Source organism: Lepisosteus platostomus, unplaced genomic scaffold, assembly GCF_059453375.1.
Source record: "Lepisosteus platostomus isolate fLepPlt1 unplaced genomic scaffold, fLepPlt1.hap1 Scaffold_48_H1, whole genome shotgun sequence".
Classification (NCBI taxonomy): domain Eukaryota; kingdom Metazoa; phylum Chordata; class Actinopteri; order Semionotiformes; family Lepisosteidae; genus Lepisosteus; species Lepisosteus platostomus.
This window is the reverse complement of record NW_028291668.1, coordinates 434,041-442,500: the sequence shown is the minus strand read 5'-3', so window position 1 is coordinate 442,500 and position 8,460 is coordinate 434,041. Positions and strand designations below refer to the sequence as shown.

General features: G+C 48.5%; 9 non-coding genes across 9 annotated transcripts; all 9 read left to right on the top strand.

Annotated features, from left to right (window-relative positions):
• Positions 1-456: 456 nt before the first annotated feature.
• On the top strand, positions 457-538 carry trnas-aga (transfer RNA serine (anticodon AGA)). Its single transcript has one exon. It is a non-coding gene; the product is annotated as a tRNA-Ser (tRNA).
• A 213-nt stretch (positions 539-751) lies between these two features.
• On the top strand, positions 752-822 carry trnag-gcc (transfer RNA glycine (anticodon GCC)). Its single transcript has one exon. It is a non-coding gene; the product is annotated as a tRNA-Gly (tRNA).
• A 559-nt stretch (positions 823-1,381) lies between these two features.
• trnai-aau (transfer RNA isoleucine (anticodon AAU)) lies at positions 1,382-1,455 on the top strand. Its single transcript has one exon. It is a non-coding gene; the product is annotated as a tRNA-Ile (tRNA).
• A 1,270-nt stretch (positions 1,456-2,725) lies between these two features.
• trnas-aga (transfer RNA serine (anticodon AGA)) lies at positions 2,726-2,807 on the top strand. The gene has a single exon. It is a non-coding gene; the product is annotated as a tRNA-Ser (tRNA).
• An 843-nt stretch (positions 2,808-3,650) lies between these two features.
• On the top strand, positions 3,651-3,724 carry trnai-aau (transfer RNA isoleucine (anticodon AAU)). Its single transcript has one exon. It is a non-coding gene; the product is annotated as a tRNA-Ile (tRNA).
• Positions 3,725-4,994: 1,270 nt separating this feature from the next.
• On the top strand, positions 4,995-5,076 carry trnas-aga (transfer RNA serine (anticodon AGA)). Its single transcript has one exon. It is a non-coding gene; the product is annotated as a tRNA-Ser (tRNA).
• Positions 5,077-5,288: 212 nt separating this feature from the next.
• On the top strand, positions 5,289-5,359 carry trnag-gcc (transfer RNA glycine (anticodon GCC)). The gene has a single exon. It is a non-coding gene; the product is annotated as a tRNA-Gly (tRNA).
• A 559-nt stretch (positions 5,360-5,918) lies between these two features.
• trnai-aau (transfer RNA isoleucine (anticodon AAU)) lies at positions 5,919-5,992 on the top strand. Its single transcript has one exon. It is a non-coding gene; the product is annotated as a tRNA-Ile (tRNA).
• Positions 5,993-7,557: 1,565 nt separating this feature from the next.
• trnag-gcc (transfer RNA glycine (anticodon GCC)) lies at positions 7,558-7,628 on the top strand. Its single transcript has one exon. It is a non-coding gene; the product is annotated as a tRNA-Gly (tRNA).
• The last annotated feature ends 832 nt before the right edge of the window (positions 7,629-8,460 follow it).

Below are 8,460 nucleotides of genomic sequence, written 5' to 3'. Positions count from 1 at the left end.
GCCCCGGGGTGCAGTGCTAGGATGATGTACAATACCGCTTGGGCACGTAACGGCGTTATACGCAAGGTTTTCGTTTGTTCGTTTTGTTTTGCTCTGCTTTGCTTTGTTTTGCTTTCCATCGCGTTGGTAAGAGCGTAAATAAAAAGGCGATTCCTGCGTCTACCACTAATGTAAGAGCTATTTCAAGTGCGACGTGGTGCGGCTTTTCAAATGCTTGTGGGCATTTCTCTGTTGTTGATTCTTTTTTTGTGTGTAACAAAGTGGCATTTTCATGTCCGGACGGGGAGACTTTATCATTCCGACATGAAGCCACCCTTAAGTCCTCTGAGGCGTGTCTGTCTGCAAGGCTTGTATTTTGGAAATGTTTTTTTGAAACGGAGAACGACTTTGAAATAGGCTTCCGCCGGCGCCTCGCGATCCAGGTAAGATTGTAGCAAGAATGCAGCGGGGCTTGCTGTAGTCGTGGCCGAGTGGTTAAGGCGATGGACTAGAAATCCATTGGGGTCTCCCCGCGCAGGTTCGAATCCTGCCGACTACGTTATCCGCCTCCAGTCGGTGTGTTTCGGCGCAAGCAAAGAAGCGCGCCTCTTTGCTGTTCCTGGTGGTTTTAAAACGCCCAATTGCTTGTACCCGCTGCCTTGGAAATAAGTTCTTCAGCGTCCGCGAATGGCATTTTGCAGCTGGAAGCAGATGTCGACGCGTTTTGCACAGAGCACCAAAAAAAAGTCTTTTTTGAAGGCCCTGGCACTGAGCATTGGTGGTTCAGTGGTAGAGTTCTCGCCTGCCACGCGGGAGGCTCGGGTTCGATTCCCGGCCAATGCAGTGGCTTTTGCAGCAAGTGGCTCCATCACTTGCATCCCCTTGCAACTCGCAACTCAAAAAACCCACTGAAGCTAAGCAGGTGTGAGCCAGGTCAGTACCCGGATGAGGGTGAGCTACAGGGAAAAACAAAGCTTCCAGCTGGAAGCGGTGTTAATGGTGCCAGCAGTGGGGCGCTCACCCTGAGGTCTGTGCGGGTCCCAATGCCCCAGTATAGTGACGGAGATGCTGTGTTGTAAAAGGGCGCTGTCTTTTGGATGAGATGTAAAACCGAGGTCACAGCGCTCTGTGGTCATTCAAAATGACCACCAAAACCTTTGACAAAAGCTCTTGGTAATTGATGGTCTTCAATAATGCTTCTCCTTTAGGTACATTTTAAATCAGCTGAAAAATGCTGTGAAATGGGGGGGCACTTCAGGCCAGTGTAGGATTTGGGTTACAAGAACCATGAAACTGCACGAGAAAGCCCGTACACTGAATTACACGGCTTTCTATTCAAAGGAGGACAAAAGAAATTCCCTGAGTTCGATTTTTTGCAGCACAGAGAGGAGCACTGTTGTGAGGCCGGTTAGCTCAGTTGGTTCGAGCGTGGTGCTAATAACGCCAAGGTCACGGGTTTGAGTCCCGTACTGGCCAGGTCCTTTTCTCCTCTCTTACCAAAGCTGTTAGGTTCCTTTCCGTGGTGAGAGGGGTTGTCATGCAACGCTGCCACATAGTGCCGACAGACAAGAGTGTTGCGGGAGAAGAGAAAAGTGTTTGAAGATTTAAGAGTGTCTTAGGTGGAGCCAAAATCAAGTGTCACAAATACAAGTGGGAGGATTTCCAATGTTTAATATGGTAAAAATAAGCGGAAGTTATCTGCCGGTCCGGCACAGTCTGCCATGCTTTTGTCATATACTGTAAAGTGGTGTCGAACTGGGTGTCGAACTGGAGCCTCACCATTTGCATATGTGAGGCTCCAGTTATACATCGAGTGTCACATTAAATGACAAAAATGAAGAGAGTTAAAGCAGCTGGAGAGGTTTTCTTACAACTTTTGAGCTGACACAGTTTTGGAAAATGTTTCCTTCACGCTGCACTGTACAACATAGGCAGCCAAGAGTCTCCAAAACAAAACAGAATTGACAGATAGGAGAAAATTCCCACTCATCCTGAAGTTCCCAAAATCCAGCACTGAGCGTAAACAAAGTGTCTAAGTAGCGTGGGAATGCTAACCCTAACCCTAGCTGGAGTTTGAGCAATCCAGCACTGAGCGTAAAAAGATGAGTCAAAGTAACGTCTAATCGGATTAGTTTCCTTAGAGCTGGTTCAGAGTCTGCTCAAGAGTTTACCTTTCACACATGCGCAAAGAAGAATGTTGGGGGTGCACGCTTCAAGGCGCCTTACAGCTGTAGGGAGTGATTTGAGACGATTCGTGGCGTGTGCTCGTTCCCATATACCGTATGCCCCGGGGTGCAGTGCTAGGATGATGTACAATACCGCTTGGGCACGTAACGGCGTTATACGCAAGGTTTTCGTTTGTTCGTTTTGTTTTGCTCTGCTTTGCTTTGTTTTGCTTTCCATCGCGTTGGTAAGAGCGTAAATAAAAAGGCGATTCCTGCGTCTACCACTAATGTAAGAGCTATTTCAAGTGCGACGTGGTGCGGCTTTTCAAATGCTTGTGGGCATTTCTCTGTTGTTGATTCTTTTTTTGTGTGTAACAAAGTGGCATTTTCATGTCCGGACGGGGAGACTTTATCATTCCGACATGAAGCCACCCTTAAGTCCTCTGAGGCGTGTCTGTCTGCAAGGCTTGTATTTTGGAAATGTTTGTTTGAAACGGAGAACGACTTTGAAATAGGCTTCCGCCGGCGCCTCGCGATCCAGGTAAGATTGTAGCAAGAATGCAGCGGCAGTGGGGCTTGCTGTAGTCGTGGCCGAGTGGTTAAGGCGATGGACTAGAAATCCATTGGGGTCTCCCCGCGCAGGTTCGAATCCTGCCGACTACGTTATCCGCCTCCAGTCGGTGTGTTTCGGCGCAAGCAAAGAAGCGCGCCTCTTTGCTGTTCCTGGTGGTTTTAAAACGCCCAATCGCTTGTACCCGCTGCCTTGGAAATAAGTTCTTCAGCGTCCGCAAATGGCATTTTGCAGCTGGAAGCAGATGTCGACGCGTTTTGCACAGAGCACCAAAAAAGCGTCTTTTTTGAAGGCCCAGGCACTGAGCATTGGTGGTTCAGTGGTAGAATTCTCGCCTGCCACACGGGAGGCTTGGGTTCGATTCCCGGCCAATGCAGTGGCTTTTTCAGCGAGCGGCTCCGTCACTTGCATCCCCTTGCAACTCGCAACTCAAAAAACCCACTGAAGCTAAGCAGGTGTGAGCCAGGTCAGTACCCGGATGAGGGTGAGCTACAGGGAAAAACAAAGCTTCCAGCTGGAAGCGGTGTTAATGGTGCCGGCGGTGGGGCGCTCACCCTGAGGTCTGTGCGGGTCCCAATGCCCCAGTATAGTGACGGAGATGCTGTGTTGTAAAAGGGCGCTGTCTTTTGGATGAGATGTAAAACCGAGGTCACAGCGCTCTGTGGTCATTCAAAATGACCACCAAAACCTTTGACAAAAGCTCTTGGTAATTGATGGTCTTCAATAATGCTTCTCCTTTAGGTACATTTTAAATCAGCTGAAAAATGCTGTGAAATGGGGGGGCACTTCAGGCCAGTGTAGGATTTGGGTTACAAGAACCATGAAACTGCACGAGAAAGCCCGTACACTGAATTACACGGCTTTCTATTCAAAGGAGGACAAAAGAAATTCCCTGAGTTCAATTTTTTGCAGCACAGAGAGGAGCACTGTTGTGAGGCCGGTTAGCTCAGTTGGTTCGAGCGTGGTGCTAATAACGCCAAGGTCACGGGTTTGAGTCCCGTACTGGCCAGGTCCTTTTCTCCTCTCTTACCAAAGCTGTTAGGTTCCTTTCCGTGGTGAGAGGGGTTGTCATGCAACGCTGCCACATAGTGCCGACAGACAAGAGTGTTGCGGGAGAAGAGAAAAGTGTTTGAAGATTTAAGAGTGTCTTAGGTGGAGCCAAAATCAAGTGTCACAAATACAAGTGGGAGGATTTCCAATGTTTAATATGGTAAAAATAAGCGGAAGTTATCTGCCGGTCCGGCACAGTCTGCCATGCTTTTGTCATATACTGTAAAGTGGTGTCGAACTGGGTGTCGAACTGGAGCCTCACCATTTGCATATGTGAGGCTCCAGTTATACATCGAGTGTCACATTAAATGACAAAAATGAAGAGAGTTAAAGCAGCTGGAGAGGTTTTCTTACAACTTTTGAGCTGACACAGTTTTGGAAAATGTTTCCTTCACGCTGCACTGTACAACATAGGCAGCCAAGAGTCTCCAAAACAAAACAGAATTGACAGATAGGAGAAAATTCCCACTCATCCTGAAGTTCCCAAAATCCAGCACTGAGCGTAAACAAAGTGTCTAAGTAGCGTGGGAATGCTAACCCTAACCCTAGCTGGAGTTTGAGCAATCCAGCACTGAGCGTAAAAAGATGAGTCAAAGTAACGTCTAATCGGATTAGTTTCCTTAGTGCTGGTTCAGAGTCTGTTCAACAGTTTACCTTTCACACATGCGCAAAGAAGAATGTTGGGGGTGCACGCTTCAAGGCGCCTTACAGCTGTAGGGAGTGATTCGAGACGATTCGTGGCGTGTGCTCGTTCCCATATACCGTACGCCCCGGGGTGCAGTGCTAAGATGATGTACAATACCGCTTGGGCACGTAACGGCGTTATACCCAAGGTTTTCGTTTGTTCGTTTTGTTTTGCTCTGCTTTGCTTTGTTTTGCTTTCCATCGCGTTGGTAAGTGCGTAAATAAAAAGGCGATTCCTGCGTCTACCACTAATGTAAGAGCTATTTCAAGTGCGACGTGGTGCGGCTTTTCAAATGCTTGTGGGCATTTCTCTGTTGTTGATTCTTTTTTTGTGTGTAACAAAGTGGCATTTTCATGTCCGGACGGGGAGACTTTATCATTCCGACATGAAGCCACCCTTAAGTCCTCTGAGGCGTGTCTGTCTGCAAGGCTTGTATTTTGGAAATGTTTTTTTGAAACGGAGAACGACTTTGAAATAGGCTTCCGCCGGCGCCTCGCGATCCAGGTAAGATTGTAGCAAGAACGCAGTGGCAGTGGGGCTTGCTGTAGTCGTGGCCGAGTGGTTAAGGCGATGGACTAGAAATCCATTGGGGTCTCCCCGCGCAGGTTCGAATCCTGCCGACTACGTTATCCGCCTCCAGTCGGTGTGTTTCGGCGCAAGCAAAGAAGCGCACCTCTTTGCTGTTCCTGGTGGTTTTAAAACGCCCAATCGCTTGTACCCGCTGCCTTGGAAATAAGTTCTTCAGCGTCCGCGAATGGCATTTTGCAGCTGGAAGCAGATGTCGACGCGTTTTGCACAGAGCACCAAAAAACGACTTTTTTGAAGACCCAGGCACTGAGCATTGGTGGTTCAGTGGTAGAATTCTCGCCTGCCACGCGGGAGGCTCGGGTTCGATTCCCGGCCAATGCAGTGGCTTTTGCAGCGAGCGGCTCCATCACTTGCATCCCCTTGCAACTCGCAACTCAAAAAACCCACTGAAGCTAAGCAGGTGTGAGCCAGGTCAGTACCCGGATGAGGGTGAGCTACAGGGGAAAACAAAGCTTCCAGCTGGAAGCGGTGTTAATGGTGCCGGCGGTGGGGCGCTCACCCTGAGGTCTGTGCGGGTCCCAATGCCCCAGTATAGTGACGGAGATGCTGTGTTGTAAAAGGGCGCTGTCTTTTGGATGAGATGTAAAACCGAGGTCACAGCGCTCTGTGGTCATTCAAAATGACCACCAAAACCTTTGACAAAAGCTCTTGGTAATTGATGGTCTTCAATAATGCTTCTCCTTTAGGTACATTTTAAATCAGCTGAAAAATGCTGTGAAATGGGGGGGCACTTCAGGCCAGTGTAGGATTTGGGTTACAAGAACCATGAAACTGCACGAGAAAGCCCAAACACTGAATTACACGGCTTTCTATTCAAAGGAGGACAAAAGAAATTCCCTGAGTTCGATTTTTTGCAGCACAGAGAGGAGCACTGTTGTGAGGCCGGTTAGCTCAGTTGGTTCGAGCGTGGTGCTAATAACGCCAAGGTCATGGGTTCGAGCCCCATACTGGCCAGGTCCTTTTCTCCTCTCTTACCAAAGCTGTTAGGTTCCTTTCCGTGGTGAGAGGGGTTGTCATGCAACGCTGCCACATAGTGCCGACAGACAAGAGTGTTGCGGGAGAAGAGAAAAGTGTTTGAAGATTTAAGAGTGTCTTAGGTGGAGCCAAAATCAAGTGTCACAAATACAAGTGGGAGGATTTCCAATGTTTAATATGGTAAAAATAAGCGGAAGTTATCTGCCGGTCCGGCACAGTCTGCCATGCTTTTGTCATATACTGTAAAGTGGTGTCGAACTGGGTGTCGAACTGGAGCCTCACCATTTGCATATGTGAGGCTCCAGTTATACATCGAGTGTCACATTAAATGACAAAAATGAAGAGAGTTAAAGCAGCTGGAGAGGTTTTCTTACAACTTTTGAGCTGACACAGTTTTGGAAAATGTTTCCTTCACGCTGCACTGTACAACATAGGCAGCCAAGAGTCTCCAAAACAAAACAGAATTGACAGATAGGAGAAAATTCCCACTCATCCTGAAGTTCCCAAAATCCAGCACTGAGCGTAAACAAAGTGTCTAAGTAGCGTGGGAATGCTAACCCTAACCCTAGCTGGAGTTTGAGCAATCCAGCACTGAGCGTAAAAAGATGAGTCAAAGTAACGTCTAATCGGATTAGTTTCCTTAGAGCTGGTTCAGAGTCTGTTCAACAGTTTACCTTTCACACATGCGCAAAGAAGAATGTTGGGGGTGCACGCTTCAAGGCGCCTTACAGCTGTAGGGAGTGATTCGAGACGATTCGTGGCGTGTGCTCGTTCCCATATACCGTACGCCCCGGGGTGCAGTGCTAAGATGATGTACAATACCGCTTGGGCACGTAACGGCGTTATACCCAAGGTTTTCGTTTGTTCGTTTTGTTTTGCTCTGCTTTGCTTTGTTTTGCTTTCCATCGCGTTGGTAAGTGCGTAAATAAAAAGGCGATTCCTGCGTCTACCACTAATGTAAGAGCTATTTCAAGTGCGACGTGGTGCGGCTTTTCAAATGCTTGTGGGCATTTCTCTGTTGTTGATTCTTTTTTTGTGTGTAACAAAGTGGCATTTTCATGTCCGGACGGGGAGACTTTATCATTCCGACATGAAGCCACCCTTAAGTCCTCTGAGGCGTGTCTGTCTGCAAGGCTTGTATTTTGGAAATGTTTTTTTGAAACGGAGAACGACTTTGAAATAGGCTTCCGCCGGCGCCTCGCGATCCAGGTAAGATTGTAGCAAGAACGCAGCGGCAGTGGGGCTTGCTGTAGTCGTGGCTGAGTGGTTAAGGCAATGGACTAGAAATCCATTGGGGTTTCCCCGCACAGGTTCCAATCCTGCCGACTACGTTGTCCGCTTTCAGTTGGTGTGTTTCGGCACAAGCAAAGAAGCGCGCCTCTTTGCTGTTCCTGGTGGTTTTAAAACGCCCAATCGCTTGTACCCGCTGCCTTAGAAATAAGTTCTTCAGCGTCCGCAAATGGCATTTTGCAGCTGGAAGCAGATGTCGACGCGTTTTGCACAGAGCACCAAAAAAGCATCTTTTTTGAAGGCCCAGGCACTGAGCATTGGTGGTTCAGTGGTAGAATTCTCGCCTGCCACGCGGGAGGCTCGGGTTCGATTCCCGGCCAATGCAGTGGCTTTTGCAGCGAGCGGCTCCATCACTTGCATCCCCTTGCAACTCGCAACTGAAAACCCACTGAAGCTAAGCAGGTGTGAGCCAGGTCAGTACCTGGATGAGGATGAGCTACAGGGAAAAACAAAGCTTCCAGCTGGAAGCGGTGTTAATGGTGCCGGCGGGGGGGCGCTCACCCTGAGGTCTGTGCGGGTCCCAATGCCCCAGTATAGTGACGGAGATGCTGTGTTGTAAAAGGGCGCTGTCTTTTGGATGAGATGTAAAACCGAGGTCACAGCGCTCTGTGGTCATTCAAAATGACCACCAAAACCTTTGACAAAAGCTCTTGGTAATTGATGGTCTTCAATAATGCTTCTCCTTTAGGTACATTTTAAATCAGCTGAAAAATGCTGTGAAATGGGGGGGCACTTCAGGCCAGTGTAGGATTTGGGTTACAAGAACCATGAAACTGCACGAGAAAGCCCGTACACTGATTACACGGCTTTCTATTCAAAGGAGGACAAAAGAAATTCCCTGAGTTTGATTTTTTGCAGCACAGAGAGGAGCACTGTCGTGAGGCTGGTTAGCTCAGTTGGTTAGAGCGTGGTGCTAATAACGCCAAGGTCGCGGGTTTGAGCCCTGTACGGGCCAGGTCTAGATCCAGGTCCCTGTTTGTGAAACAGGTAAATGACTGTCTCAGGGGCCCATTCCTCATTCTCAAGACACATGTATGCAGTATGTACACCGTGCATTGAGCAATAGGGACTGAATACACCACAGGTAAGGTTAGAAGTCATTCTGAGGTGCCACATGTGAGGGATACAGCTAGGCATCCGAAATGTAGGGTTTGAGA